Source organism: Triturus cristatus, chromosome 5_2 (genome assembly GCF_964204655.1).
Source record: "Triturus cristatus chromosome 5_2, aTriCri1.1, whole genome shotgun sequence".
NCBI classification, from domain to species: domain Eukaryota; kingdom Metazoa; phylum Chordata; class Amphibia; order Caudata; family Salamandridae; genus Triturus; species Triturus cristatus.
The window spans coordinates 1,085,243,878-1,085,249,819 of NC_140588.1; positions in this window are offsets into that span (position 1 = coordinate 1,085,243,878).

Here is a 5,942-nt window from a genome sequence, read left to right on the forward strand (position 1 = left end):
AGCAAAGGGTGGCTTACTCACACTATGTTCTCTGAACTTAGCGGGGGTTTTTAAAAAATTAGATTCCGCACCCATGAACACGTTAGTTGTGGAGTGGATTTTATCTGACACTAAAGTTTTCTTGCTCATTCATTTTTATAATTCCAAGGAGGTTTCTTATGCGAATGAGCATTTGACGTCCTTGTTAGATTTCCTGTCAGTCTATAGACAAGATTGCAATTCCGTCCCAGAGATGGTAATCCTGGGTGATTTTAACATTCATCCCTGCGAGGGAGACTGTTTTAATGATAGATATGGGGGCTTACCGACCGAGGGCATTCCCCATTTTGAACACACAAACGAGGGTGAGTGCCTCGAGACTTTTCTTGCGAACTTAAATCTATTTGAAATTGAGCAGGGCAAAAATGAACCCAGACCCCCAACATTTATAGGGAGAGACGCCAACACTGTCATAGACTATATTTTTGTATCATCCGGGGTCCTGTCAAAGGCACGTGAGTATAGGGTTGTTACTGCTAGTTTCAGTGATCATCACCCTGTCCTCCTAGTGCTGGACCTAGACTGTTTCCGGATTAGTAGATTGACAAGTGTGGCAGCTCCAAATGTTTTGACAACTAAGGACCAGGGAAGGCGTCTTAAGTGGGGGATGATTGTCCCTGAGCAATTCTTCCAAACACTAGCCCAAGAGGCGGAGGCTAATTTGGCAGTGTGCCTAGATCCAACTGCCCTTGGCTCTGATGTTATGGCAGCGTATGAGGAAATATGTACAAGGATCTCTAAGAACTTGGAGCCAAGGCCAGGCGCACTAAGGAACAAGAAGATTTTTAAATGGTTTAACAAGGATTGTTCGCTAAAACACAGTGCCCTGTTGAAAGCATTAAAACATAAACCCAGAGATAGGCCCTTAGTGACTAATCTAAGGAAGGAATACAAAATTGCAGTCACTAATCGCAAAAACCAAATTAAGGAGGAAGCTTGGGATAGTTTACTATCGATTGATGTACTGAGAGATGGCAAAAAGTTTTGGGCCTTGGTGAACCAGCCTTTTTTTTCCGAGGATGGGAAAACTGATATGGACTGTGTGATCGAAGATGGAAGATGGCTAGGCCACTTTAAACAGATTTATGAATCCACAGCATTAACGCCACCAGTCAGTACCCATGCTACACCTCACCTGAAGTTTAACATCACTGAGGTTGAGAGGGCGATTAAAGATACAAGTAAACACAAGGCCCCGGGTCCGGATGGGGTCCCCGCAGATCTCTACATCCAGTATCCGCAATTTTGGTCAAAAATACTAACCAATGTGTTTAATGCGATACCTGCAGCTGGTTTTCCTTCCTCCTGGTCTACCTCTATTATCGTGCCTATTTTCAAGAAAGGGAATAGGGGGGACTCTGCCTGCTATAGACCAATCTCCCTGTTGGACTCTGCCGTTAAGATTCTGGGCAGAGTTATTCTGCAAAGAATGGGGGATTGGCTAGTGGAGAGTGGGACCCTATCGGATCTACAGTACGGTTTCAGAGCACATAGAGGGACCATGGACCAATGTTTAAACCTTCACCTTATTATTAGTAAATATACTGTGGCGAAGGGTGGGCTTCTTTATTTGGGATTTATGGACTTATCTTCTGCTTTCGATTTGGTAAATCGCTCAAAACTTTGGATTATTTTGCGAGACTTGGGTTTGGACAGCACCTTGGTTAACTTTTTGCACGACCTCCACCAAAATCTGTCCGCCTCGGTCAGGGTTACAAGGGAAGGAAGATGTACGGCGAAGTTTAGGTCAGGAAGAGGGGTCAGACAAGGCTGCATTCTGGCCCCTCTCCTCTTTACACTATATATTAATTCCTTGGGGAAATCCCTGAATTCAGCTACCTTGGACATACCGCATATGGGGGGGTTACCTATTCCGGTACTGCTATACGCGGACGATGCCGTTCTTGTAGCTCGGACTGGTACGGGCCTGCAAAGATTATTAGATCATTTTGGTGGTTTCATGGAAGCCTTGGACCTAAAGATCAACACTACTAAATCCCATGTTATGGTTACAGGCTCACGGAGGAAAAACATGAAGATTAGGGCCTTTAGTTGTAACAACTCTCCAATCTCGAGGGTACCCTTTTTTTGTTATTTAGGAGTCACTTTTGATGAGAAAGGAACTTGGGGTGCCCAACTAAAGTTAAAGGAGAATGGTGTAAGCAGATCTACCACAGCTCTTATGCATTTTGCTAAAAGATTGGGTTCGAGACCCATGGAAGCCATGACTCGTATTTATAGAGCCAAATGTGTGGCAATTGCATCATATGGGGCAGATATATGGGGCTACGTTTCAGCCCCAGGTATTCAAATCATAGAAAACAACTTTATACGAGCCTTGTTATCACTCCCGAAATCATCCCCCACATATTCAATACATAACGAAACAGGCTTGGGTTATGTCACTGATCTCTTAAAAATGTCCCCACTGTTATGTTGGATTAAAACTTGGACAAACAAGGAGATTACATTGAACCACTGCATTCTCAAAGATTGCATGACTTTGGACAAAGCAGATAGCATACCGTGGCTAGCGTATGTTAGAGCGGCATGCGCTAGGTTAGGACGCCCGGATATGTACTCTTTTCCACAGAACCTTAAAAAAGAAGATGTAAGGTGGGTCAAGCAGCACTTTCAAAATATGTTGGAAGCTGAGAGGGAAACGGTTGAGCTCTGTAAACCAATGGTAAGATCACTTTACCAACTTTCGTCGTCTTTGGCCATGGAACCTTATTTAAAATATGTTACTAAACCATATCATCGTTTTCTACTCATAAGGTTCAGGTTCAACCTGATACACCTTGTGCTTGGCTCGTATACAAAGTGGGGCATCCCAGAAGATTCCCCACCCTGCACTTGCGATTTTTTCTCTACACAGGATACTCTGCACCTAGTGATGCTTTGTGAACATTATTTGGTGGCCCGTAAAAAATTTCTTTTCCCTATCCTGAAAGACTTAAATTTTGCTCAGGTACGGCCGGCTCTATTATATTTACAGATGTTGAACTCGGTACAGGTCACATATGGTGTAGCGTGTTTTTTGGTAGCAGCCGCTAGACAAAAGAAAATCAGTCTGGCCACAAAGATCAATCACCAAACCTGACACTTGCAAATATGGTACTCCTTATATCTCTGATACGTTTCTTTTATTTAGGATTTGCAATCACTTTTTAATCTGTTTTATTGAATTTTTAACCTTGTTTTATGTATTTTGTACTGCTTTTATGGTTTTTAGTAACCGAATAAAGTTCTTTGACTGACTGACTGACTGGCATAACACTGAACCAGCTCTGGATCCTGAAACTATGGACCAGGTGCTTCCCGAAAAGAAGAGGAGCAGTAGGGTTAAGGCAGTGCCTTCCCCTCTGTCTCAGATCACAGATTCACCTCTTGAGGGAGGAGAAGCAGATCCTGAAGAAGGAACTGCCCCAGAGGGACTTGAGCCTGATCAGGTTGAGTTCTTGGGGGCAGGGGGCAGGGGGTCCTTCTAGGGAAGATCTGAGTAAGGAGCAACAGTGCTGCCCCTCTCTTGAACCCCTCAGACAGCAGGCTGCTGGGAGTGCTAGCGGGTCCCATAACGTTTATTGGGATGAGGGACTCCTGTATTCTGAGGGTATAGATCCAACCCCTGGAGCCACCAGGAGGTTGGTAATACCTCAGAAGTTTAGGGGGTTCCTCTTGACCCTAGCACATGACATCCCTTTGGCAGGTCACTTGGGCCAAAACAAGACCTGGGATAGGCTTGTTCCACATTTTCATTGGCCACATATGTCAGAGGACACCAAGGAGTTGTGTCGCTCCTGTGTAACTTGCCAAGCCAGTGGCATGTCAGGTGGCACAACAAAGGCCCCCCTGATACCACTACCTGTGGTGGGGGTACCCTTTGAAAGGGTGGGGATTGACATTGTTGGTCCCCTTGACCCTCCAACAGCATCTGGGCACAGATTTATCCTGGTGGTAGTGGATCATGCCACCAGGTACCCAGAGGCAATTCCCCTGAGGACCCTGTGGTGGCAAGAGCCCTCATTGGAGTTTTCTCCAGAGTGGGATCCCAAAGGAGGTCATATCTGACAGAGTAACCAACTTCATGTCAGGATATCTAAAAGCAATGTGGAAGGAGTGTGGTGTAACTTATAAATTCACTACTCCCTATCACCCACAATGCAATGGGTTGGTTGAACGTTTCAACAAAACCCTAAAGGGAATGATTAAAGGCCTCCCAGAAAATCTTAGGCGAAAATGGGACCTTTTACTTCCCTGCCTTCTGTTTGCATACACAGAGGTTCTACAGAAGGGGGTTGGCTACAGCCCATTTGATCTTCTGTTTGGGCATCCTGTAAGAGGTCCATTATGTTTGGTGAAGGCTGGGAGTTACCTCTCAAACCTCCCAAACAGGATGTGATGGACTATGTACTTGGTCTCTGCTCCAGAATGGCCGAATACTCTTTTCACACTCTCTGCACCCCTGCAAGACTGTCACATAGTTCACTTTTAAAAATTCTCCAACTTCACAGTCGAAGAGAGAAAAGTAAACACGGTCTACACGGGAAAAGAATAAGCAGCGATTTGTCAGAAGACACAGCCTGACCTTTGACCTCTGGTTTTGAAGAACAGCAAATGTGACAAGATAAAAAATAACATTTAAAGGCCTCTTTATTGCTCATTCACCTTCCGAACAGCTGCATGGTTATTGTGGGGGTGCTGAAGCCCCCTCCCCTTCCCCCCTTCTCCGCACCCCCACTTCCAGGGCCTATGCCAGAGCCACGGGTTCATGGCCTCATTGCAGATAAAACTGATCTGTTCATGGACTCTGCGCAGCAGGTGCATTCATAACCGGGGGTCTAAGCTCTCCCACCTCCCTCGGTAATCGGTGGACAAAGGATGCTGATGGGTGTAGAGAGCCATCCGGGCTCTCCACCACAATGAATCGATTCATGCACTCCTCGACCAGAGGAGATAAATAAACGGCGAGTCCGCTCGGGGTCTTCCCGCCAGCACAGAACTTGTTGTGTGGTTGTGTATTTACTTAAGCGCTGTGCAGGCCTAGACACCCTGAGCCCCGCCGCGCTACAGTGGGGAGACAGCTCAGTCAGTAAGTGTACCTGCTGCAGAGAAACGCACCTCGAGGTTGCAGACCTCATTGATTATTGCTCAGTGTTCAATTAAGAAAGGCATGGGAGATGAGGGGTGTAAAATGGCCTTTATCCCACCTGAGTCTTTTGTGTGAGTGTCTGTCTGCTTGTGTCTGGGTGTTTGCCTGCTGGTGTGCGCGTGTGTGCGTGTAAAAATATATATATATATATATATATATATGTATCCAGACACTAGGGAGGTATTTTAAAGGGCATTCTTGGAATGCTTTGTGTGAGCATTGCTGCTTGTTTCTGTGAGTGTCACTCAAGAATATCTAAGTATTCGGCCACATAGTAGAAGTGTCTTATATGTCTTGTCCTTAGCCCCGCCCCTAGCCCCACCCACTTGCTACACTCATAGTTAATTTTAAGAGTACCTGCACTTATTTTTTCCCTTTAAAGCACTGCTGATAACTGTGTCCCTACAGCTATGACGTAGAGCAGACCCGACGCAGGTGCGAAGATCAGAACAGAGCGTGGCAGCTTAGCGGGTCGATGTGCTTGCAGCAGAGGGGTTCTAAACATGAGCCTTCACACAAATGCTGAATGCAGATTAAAACACGCCAGTGGGTTCATACTTTGCCTCGATCAAAAGAACGCCTGCGAACGCAAGCTCCAAGTCCGGGAAGGTAGCGCAGGGGGTGAATGTCCCAGCTGTGAAGATTCGTATTCCAACAGCGGTAAAAGTAGGGCGGTGGCCCGGGCCTTGCTGCACAGATGTGTGTGTAGTCACAACCCTGGTGAACTTGTGCTGACGGAGAGCATTGCTCT